Below are 10,808 nucleotides of genomic sequence, written 5' to 3'. Positions count from 1 at the left end.
CATCAAGCCCCACACTATGAAGTACAAACCTGGATGTTCCTGCCCTACAAAAATACATACACTGAAGGGAGAGCATTTCATCAACAAAAGGTGTGATGTTATTGAACGATACAGATTATAAATTGAAGGCTGGGAGTGAAAGCTTGAACAGCTGTATGTCATAGATACTCCCACGTGGCATCATCGTCGTATACATGAAAGGGGCTTGGCAAATATTTGATGAATACTGAGTCAATAAAGTCCTCCCACCTCCCAAATTCTAGTGAAAGGTCACCTTGAGCCGGATCACTTACACAGTTATTAATTTTCAAGTCCGTTCTGCTGTGGTTTCTTCCTGGAGCAAAGCCAAATGAGTCTCTGAAGGAAAAAAACTGTGAGGTGAGATGCGGGTTGAAGTGAAGACTGCAGGAGACGGGGAGCAGAGCCACAAAGCACTCAACCTCTTTGTGCCCCCCCCCCCCCCCCCGTCTCACTCACTTGTCTCTCTAGCTCTGTCACCTTCCATCACTCTTTAACTGTTTGGGACACCCATTGTTTCTGTTTCCTGCTTCCAAGGCAAAAAAGGAGTTCGTTATTTATTGTGTCATACCACAGGACTCTGACGAGAAGTAGTCACATTCGTTAGAAACATCTATGTGGGAATTCATTCCTTTGACTAACACAGTGGGCTTTTTTTTAACGTTCTTCGAAACTGATTTTATTTATTTTTTTCTTCATCAGAACACAGAGCAGCACTTGGGGAAGGTAGCCCTGGTAGACCTGCACTTAGTGAAAGATGCGCATCCCTCATCTCTTCCGTGGTACCCTTCCATTAGTTCATGGACTAACATTCAAATATTTTTGATAATGTAACCTTTTGTGTGGTTGCTTCCAGTGACAATCTTCTTAGTCACGGCTTTCCTTCACCATGAAATGAAAGGCAGTCCTTCATTTTCTTCTGGAAACTGATTATGACCATTAGTAAGTGCTCTTTCCCCAGTTCCTTCTCACGCCACTATGTCTATAACCAGTGAAACCAATGGTTGGTAGGAAATTTCTCAACTTGAGAAATTTTTTTGTGTCCTCAGAAAATTAGTGTTATCAGCAGTTATAGCCAAATGCCTGACATAATCTACAGGAAAGAGGGCTTCTTTTGATAACAACTTCATAGACTTTGGTCTGTGGTTTGTTGATCATGCATGAGTTTGGTATATGAATTTTTGATGGTGCATGCTTGAGAAGACCATCATAGTGGTAGAATTACATTAAAAGGAATCTCTTCCTTGTTCTCCATTTTTATTGACTGGGATGTAGATAGAACCTTCTATGTCCCCAGCTAGGTTCCATAACCTCCCAAAATAATGTCACCAACAGGACCAAACTTCCAACATACAAACCTTCATTTTCAACTGTTACCATAAACAGTACTAATAATCCATTAATGATAGAAGGAAACAAAAGTAAAAAATGTCATTCAATTATTACAATTCAGTTACTTTCAGTGTAAGTTCTAATACAATTTGGATAATTGTTTCAATCTAAAATATGACAAAATTGATGTATGTATTCTATAATCAAGGAAAAAAATAAAGAAGTGACAATCTGAGCTCAAGCTTTTCAGAACTCCAACATCTAGAATGCCACCTTATGCACTTTTACAACTCCAGTCTCCTCAGAAACAAATACCCTTAATTCCGCTTTCAATTTAACAAACAAACTGAGATCCAGAGCAGAACGAAAAGACACACAATCAAGGAAAAAATGCTCATGTTCTATTTGAGTGGAAAAAAACAGCATGAAGCAAAGTGTCCAAGAAGGTGGTTCCAAGTCTGTCTTCCAAACCACACATGTGGGGAAAGACATAACAAATGCTTTCAGATCTGTCAGTCCACTGCAACTCACCTGGACACACCATGGACCAGTTGGCTGGAAACTATGAGCACATAAAAGGAATGTTATCATTGCCCCTGGGAAAAATCTCTTTCCATATTTCTGCAAACATGAGGAAATATGCTTACAGCCTCTTTACTTTACAGGCTTCTGTGGGCTGGATTTGTGATATTTATAAAGGTTTAATTCTCCAAAGGAGACTGCAAAATGAAATTTGACTTCTTAAGCTAACACCATAAAATACATAAAAAATATTGTATTTCTAACACATTTCCTTGCATAAAAAAATTGATATAAAATAGAGAATACCACTTTATGTCTCAATAAACTATGAAAAACATATCTACTCTGCATTTTTAAAAAAAGAGTATTCTTCAAGGTACAGAAACAAAATAGGCAGAATTCAGTGGTACTTAAAATGCTGGGCACATGCCAAGAGTGGCCTCTCATCCCTCTAGCTGCAATAAAAGATTATACTGAAGAATCTGGATGTCATAGAAACAAGGACCATCTCATTCCAGCATCCCAAAGCTTATTGAAAAGGTTGGTGTTGAGTTGATGATAAAACTTCAAGAGTTAATTTAAAGTGAATGTGTAAAAATCTACTGAAATATTTTGAAAGGAAGAAAAAACTCAAAATAATTCTGAGTAAATTCAGTCTGTATAAGGCAGCAGTTCTCAACCTGTGGGTTACAACTTCTTTGGGGATCGAATAATTCTTTCAGAGGGGTTGCCTAAGACCATCATAAACCACAGACAATATTTACATTACAATTCATAGCAGTAGCAAAATTACAGTTATGAAATAACAACAAAAATAATTTTATGGTGGGGGGGGGTGGTCACCATAACAAGGGAAACTATATTTAAAGGGTTGCACCATTAAGAAGGTTGAGAACTGGGGGGAGGGGAGGGATATAGGAGGAAGGGAAGGAGGTGGAAATTTTTAATAAAAATAATTTTTAAAAAAAAGAAGGTTGAGAACGACTGTCTTAGCCAAAATGATAATAGGGACTAAGATATGGAAATTTTCTTGACTTGTGGAAGAATCTTTTAGCTCTTAGAACTTAAAGAAACGATTCTGGGATGTCTCAAAGAGGAACAGTTCTCCACTATTGGCAGTGGACTAACGGAGTCCAACCAGCCACACCATTACTACCACTCATTTGAAGAGCTCCCTGCCATGTGTCAGGGTCTACAGTAAGTGCTGTGCCTGGAATATTTCATGCAGTCTTTCATCTCCAATCCCATTCACTATATTATTATTTCCACTTTGCAGAGGACATGAGACACAGAAGATATATCTTTCTCAAAGTCATGGAAATAATAATGTCTTAGTTACTGTTTTATTGTCATGATCACACATCATGACCAAGGCAACTTATAAAAGAAAACATCAAATTGGGGGCTCATAGTTTCAGAGAGTAGTGGAGTCTGTGACCATCATCGTGAAGACCATGGTAGCAGTCAAGCAGGCACGGCACTGGAGCAGGAGCTGAGATCCTACATCTAATCCACAAGTTAGAGGCAGAGAGATAGCTTACTGGGAATGGCATGGTCCCCATAGTGACACACCTCCTCCAAGACTACACCTCCTAATCCTTCCCAAACAGTTCTACCAACTGGGTACCAAGCATCCAAACACATGAGCCTGGTGAGGGAGTGGGGTGAGGAATTCCAATTCAAATTACCACAAATAGTAAGCAGTTGAGGTTTTAAATTTCATTATGACCCCAAGTCAATAATACAACATTCTTTCACTAGGGTTGCTATGTGAAAGACTCACACAAGGTTATTTCCAAGGGACAGCTAAAATCAGTGATCTAATATTCATTTGCATAATGTGTTTTAAAACCTGGAGACTTTACAGTTCTACAAATATGAAGACCAGATAATTAATGGATGAGTCCCACAAAATTAATCATGGTGAAATTCTTACTTTATAGAACTTGCTTTCTTGGACTCAATCAGTATTGTGTTCTTTGCGAATTATTTCTCCTTCCTAGGATAGATCTGGGTATAGGGAGAAGAGAAGAATAAATATACAGCATGGAATACTCTATCCAGTTCATGACAAGAATAAGCAAATCTGGCAGGAAAGGCATATGCTTTTCAAATGGTAGAAAATGGATAAAGAAAGAGGATGTAGCCAAGAACTCAAGTTTCATGAGTCGATGAGAAAAGTCCTCAAGGCCTGAAGGAGAACTGAGCTGCTACAAGTGAAGGCACACATAGATGCTGCCCACACACACTCATCCCGCTCTTCTCTCAAGAATGAGGAGGCTTTCATGACTACAGTCACACACTGATGTGCCTCTGGACTCGCTAACCTCTTCATTGTCACCTGTCACATGCCCATCATTATTTCCTTCTTCACTCATTTGGAAGCTAATCTACTTTCCTATCAATCTTCTTGTCAAATGCTCATTAATAACCTTTCATATCAACGGGAACTATAAGCCTGTGTTCATTTTATAAATAAAGAAAGTGAGGGCCATGAAGGTGATTAAAATGGCATGCAGTTCACACATGGCCAAATAAAATAATGGGGATGTGCTGACTTGCAGATCAATGTTCTTATACCACATAGACTCTCTTCCCCAGAATATAGGCAGGACATGGGGATCTAAAATGTAGGGGACCTAGAAACAAGCATATCCTTAGTGATGTGTATTCATGGCCTTCTCCCATTATTGTTTATCTTTATAAAGCCTAAAATTTTTCACTCTACAGAACTGAGGTGCAGACAAATCCTCCATGAAGCACAGCTATATATATCCGTGATTTACTCCTTACATTTCAAGGAGAGTCCGAGATTGGTGTATTTTGAACATTTTCTTTGGGAGCTGAAGGAATGACTCTTATTAAAGAACTTGTCGTACAAACTGGAGAAACTGAGTCTGGCTCCCAGCACATATGTAAAAGCTTAGGTGTTGGCGTGTACTCTCATAGTGCTACAGAGGCAGAGGTAGGAGGATCAGTGAGCCCAAGTTACAAAAGCAGACTCTGTCTTTCAAAAAAAAATTAAATTTAATTGGACTGTTCCCAAGGAATGACATCCAAAATTAACCTCTGATTCCGATGCGCACACAGATATGCATGAGCCCCACACCTGTGCATTTGAACACACAAACCTTCATGTGTACACATAAATAGCAAATAAATGTTATGTTTTTAACACATCCAATGGCAACTGTAGGTCTTAGATTTTTATGCATTTATGAAAACTACACAATAAAAACAAAACATGTTTGGAAACTGGTATGAGTTGTTTTAAACATATGCTTGTTTAGATACAGAAAAGACTGCAAGGGGAAAAAACAGAAATCAGGAATGTACATCTTAATAACCTACGCATGAACCAGGTCTGAACGCATCTGTAATCCTGGCACTTGGGAGGCAGAGAAAGGCAAACGTCTGTAAGTTAGGGGTCAGTCTGGTCTGTACAGTGAGTTCTAGGACAGCCAGAGCTACATAGTGACATCTAGTCTTGAAAAAATATGAGAACAACAACAATAACAATAATAGTAATATAATCTATGCATGATTAAAAGGTATATCCCAGGGAAATAGTATTTTTAATTTGTTATTGTTTTGTCTATCTATATCCATTTTTTATAAAACTAATTTAGAAAAATTCAAGAGTAATAAACTAGAAATCAAGTCCCCCAGATCTCCCTGTTTTGGGAGGATGGGGTTAGAGAAGTCAAAAATCTTGATAACATCAGGAAGACTAACACTGGGGCTTGGAAGGCTTTTACAGAGATCAAGGCATTCTCAAAGGAAGAAAATAACTGGCTTGTATCAGCTGTAGATGACAGGCTACAATTCTGTTTTCAGACCACTTCATTGTTTGGGAATTGTAGTCTCTCCACAGAGAATCTTCCTGCTTACCTGGACTGACAAGCAAGAACCCTAACAGAAACATGTATCTGGATTTTGTCGCTATTTAATTATTCATCAGAAGAAAACCTACTTCTTGATTACAGAAAATAGGGTCCTCATAGATTATAGCTCAGAGCAAAAACCACAGAGGGGAAAAAAAACTGTTTCTCTTCCCCTCCCCCTCAAAAAATTGTCTACAAAGTAATTCATGTATTTGAATGTGGGCAACATATCGCTAAGAATTAACATCTAATTCTAACATGTTAGACACTTGTAGTCTTGAAGGTAAGAAAGTACTGGAATATAATGGACAGCCTTGGAGTACTCTAATCAAGGCTATAAAGGCCAGGTTTCCAAGGAAACAGTACCACACATGTTCTAGAAAGCTGGATTAAACCAGTAGGCAAGGGGTACTTCAGAATGAAATATTGACATGGAAAGATGCTGTAACTCAAGCTCATCAAAACCGGAGACACAGACTTCTCTCTCTTTTTAAGCAAAGTACACCAAAAGAGAAGTCTGTGAAATGTAACACAGAGCATGTGTGCATCCTGGAATCACACGTGTGATAACAGACAAGATATTCTTAAAAGAGTGTCTATTGTTCCCAGTGTAAGGACAGGAGTTCCACCTTCAGAGGTGTATCACAGTCTCAGAGTCACACAGGTAATAACTGAGAGAAATCATGTCACCCAACTGTCACGTCTCACGTTGGTTCTCTCTCATCAAGGTCACCCCACGTTGATAGGGTGCTAGACAATGCCTGAGACCATGTGAACCCCTGCATGTTTTGATGGCTATAGTTCAATCCACATTCATGCTTTCATTGTGGATCCTTTCATAGCTACTTGTGGATAGATCAATGTAGCTCAAGAGATGTCTCCAGGTTCTGTAAACAGACTTGACGTTATTTGCCTAATGATGGTGGGCTGGCTCTAGAATTTTGGATGTACCAGAGATAATTAGTGTGAGAACGCCAGAGAACTAGTCAATTCCAGGAAATATGGATAGCTACTGGGGTCAACGAAGGCACAAACTCAAGGGAACACAGGGACATTGGTTTCTCAGAACGAAAGTAGAAAAATCTGAAAAGTTAAAGGGAGAATTCAGAAGCGATGGTTTAAATAAGGCTAGAAAGAGGGGCTAGCCAACTCTGTAAATACCAAAGACAGGTCAAGTACAATGCAATAGTTTTATGAAGTCCAAGGCCAGAAGTATTCCATAAGAGACTAGAGTACAGACCTTGTCCTAATGAATCCAGAAGTAGACAAGGTTATAAGAAGTGTTCTTCTTTTGTGCTAATGTTTCTAGGAAAGCTAGCTGCTACTTCACTGAGCAAGGTCACAACTCCTGTAGCTAGGTAGTGACATCGGCTAGCTCATAGCAGTTTTTTGTAATCAGACAGTACAGGAATCCAAACCCCGCCCCAAGACCACTCTCCTTCATGCACAAAGTCCCCAACACCTTTTTCACCTGAGCCTTCCAAACTCATCCTTTTATCTCCTGTTGGCACTCATCTCCCCCTCCCTGCCCCATGCTTCTATGGTGATGTCCGATTATAATCATGGGCATGCTAACTCTCATTGAACATTTATTCATTTTATGTCAAGTTCTTCACGTGTCGTTTCATTTGCATGCCTCAAATCTGATCTCAGAGGGGTGAGGGAGCTGCCCAAGACAAATGATCAGGAAGCAGAACCAGTATTCTGATCCAGTCTATCTGTTGCCGCAACCTGACCTCTTCCCCACTGCACCATATTTAGAAGGTTCAGATAACACACATCCTACCGACTCAGTATCGGTAAGGAGATAATAGCATAGCTATGAACACTGTGTTTCATATTTTCTTTAATGGTAGGACTATTACTCTATTCTGTGTCTACACGTAGGCTAAGTGGTGTTAGTGTAAAACCACAGCATCATTCCAGGAGCACTTACTGAAGACCATACTCTCACATTCCAACAACAGAATCAACACAGGTCAAGTTCTTCAAGATTTCTACATCGACTTACGATATTTGGGGTTGGTGAGACAGTCCCCAAAAGGCCATGAACATATCTAGGCAAATCTGAGTTCAAAATAGGATACATTTTAGAGACAATTATATATTCTTAAAACGTTGTATGTAATTCTGCTCCAACTCTGGTCTGGTGGGGTTTTTTTTTACAATGTTTTGAGAATATACTTTTGAGAAATAGAAACAAGACTAAAAAGCAATCATTTTAAAATGTTTTGTATATATATATATATATTATTTAAAATATCTATATATCACAATTATTTGGGAATTTCACATCATTCACTCAACTCCCAGTCCCTCTATATCTGCTCCCACCACTACAGTGTCCTTCCAAAATAAGACTCCACAAATATTTATTTAAAAACAAAACAACAACAACAACAGAAAAACTACCTTGCTCCTCCATCTTTCCCCTCTCTCTAGCCTCTCCTCATTCGGCCTAGTAGCATTGAGAACTGTGGTGTGTCACACCGTGTACCCTTTTGTCCAATCAGACCCATCCACTAATGTTCACTTCCATGAGTCATTGGTTTGACTCAAGGCCTCTGGCCTCTGACACACCAGCATCACTGGACCCTCACTTAAACTCCCCTCGGAGAGCCTGTTTTTGACCCGAGTCATGAGGATCCTGGGGCGACAGTTCTACAGGACCAGTCCCTCATACACTCCAGCGGCTTATAGATGGGGTAGATGTTAGGGTGGGCCAGTCTAAAGTCCAAGATGTACTTCTGAGTGGTAGCTGAGCAGATCAGTCTGGGTCACTGGAGCCGTCCCTTGAGGCGAGGGGCAAACCAGCTCTCCTAGGCCCACACCATTAAAGCCTGCTTTCTCAAACCCTTGGTGACAAGTGGGGTATATCTTCTAAGTACAGGGACCAGCTCTCCCATGGGGGCGGGGCCAGCTATCCCAGGGCCAGTGAAGGGTGGGGCTGGCTCAGCCCTGTCCTCTGATTTCAACAGGCATGGTTACTATAGCCCCCTTGCTTACTATAGACCCCAGCTGCAGCAGAACCAAAAGCCCAGACATGGCCCCCAGAAGCAATTCAGGCCAAGATGCCACCATTGCCCTAGTGGCAGCATGGGTCACCCAGATAAAAATGGCTCTGACCACTGCATGGCCCATGGATACCAACATGGTCTCAGGTGACTGACCAGATCCCAGGTATTCGCAGGGTCCTTGCTGGTAACAGGAGCCATGGACATCAACTCAAACCCAGGATGCTGTAGGTCCAATGACCAAGACATGACCCTTAGTAGCAGCCCAGGCCCAGATGACACCATGACATTGCATGGGAATGCAGGCCACTCATATCGGCATGACCTCAGAGGCGGCACGACCCTCAGACAAGAGCATAGCCACAGATTGTGGCCTAGACCACATACAAAGCACATTATAATCTCAGAAAAGGAATGTAATTAATTAAAAAGACACACGTGTGCACACACACCACACACACACACACAACTTTACAGCAAATAGGGAACTAGCAGCCATTGCACAGGCTGCAGATTCTAAGCTTCATTTGGTTGGGGAACATTGGGAAAGATGTTTTCTTTATTAAAAGAAGTTAGTATTAAGTGCTCAGAAGATATGTGCCAAGTTAAGGTCAGTGTAAGGTTAGCCGTAACTTAAAGAAAGGAAATTAATAAAGCTGTAGCAATTCAAGGCGCCAGAAAATCAAAGTTAGAACTTGAAGGATGCCTCCATTTTCCATTATGGGAAAGTTAGGCAAAAAATTGAGAATCATCTACTCAAATGTTTGGCACCAAATTTCAAGCTTAATTGTAACAAGCTTCAAATCGTTAAGCATTGGGGTCCTGACAAATCATGCTTCTCCTTCTAGGAAATTAGACTTAACCCTATTCCTAAATCTTACCTATACTTTATTTAACCAATTCACTATATATAAGCTTTTGAGGACAAACTTTGATTATATATAAATAATCAGGAGTGATAAACATAATAGATTATCAGTAGATGATTGAGAAACCATTGAAAGGGAGCAAGGAGAAACTAGCAAGCATTTGTGACTCAGTGAATATGAGACCTGAGAGAATTAAAGGACCCCAAGACAGCCTCATTGGCTCTGTAGCTCATTGACTGTGCAGAAGGTAACTCACATATAGGATTATCAGTTCAATTTATGCTTGACGAATAGCAAAAGCTAGAAATAACCAGGAAATAACTTTCAAAACGAGTCCAAAGCTTGAGGAAAAGTCCTGAGCTAAAGATGTACATTAGTTTTTGGCAACAATGTAAAGTATTTGACATGGGAACGAAAGCAGTGAGAAATCGCAATGAGAAATTGTTTGTTTTTCCTGAGCTTGGCAATAATAAGCTTTAGAACAATTCCAGGATAGAATTCCCATAAACACCAGAACTGATGGGGAAAACAGGATAGGAAAGCAGGCAAAGGGTCCTGCATGGAAGTAGGGAAGCACAGCATTTAGAAAATAAAGACCAAGTGTCCAGGGGGAGCAGAGAGGACCAGTAAGGAAATGTTAGAAAGGCTGAAAAGCTGGGACAGTTTGAAACTCCTCTCAGTCACAATCTCCAGAACCTGCTAGAAGATGTTGTCTCAAGAAGTAAAGGAAAATGGAAATGTAGAGAGCATAAGCCCCTACTGATGTGGGAGACTGATGGAAAGTCAAATCCAAAAACGAGTTGACTTTTCTACTGGGAAGCCTTTTAGACAGGTACTGAATGGGTTAAGAAAGGCAACTCGCTGCGCATCCGGAGAACAACCCTCATGAAGAACCATGTAGCTCAGTCCAGTGTCCAATACACATCGTGATGGTTTCTTCTCCATGGCCACCATAGAGCACATGGAGGTGCACTGCTGCAGGCTCCAAGAAGCCAGGAGTGTATTCAGCTGCGTTGCAGAAAACCACAGGCCGCAAGGTCCATAGAGAATGCATCTGTAGTAAGTGTCACTAATGCATGTTAACCCTGGGGCACACTCTGGAACAATCCTAAAGATGGATTTTAAAACACTGACTCTTTCCCGGTGATAAACAAGTTTTGAGGTAGTTG

This window comes from Microtus ochrogaster, chromosome 24 (assembly GCF_000317375.1).
Source record: "Microtus ochrogaster isolate Prairie Vole_2 chromosome 24, MicOch1.0, whole genome shotgun sequence".
Taxonomy (NCBI): Eukaryota; Metazoa; Chordata; class Mammalia; order Rodentia; family Cricetidae; genus Microtus; species Microtus ochrogaster.
The sequence above is the reverse complement of the archived record's forward strand: the minus strand, read 5'-3'. Positions refer to the sequence as shown.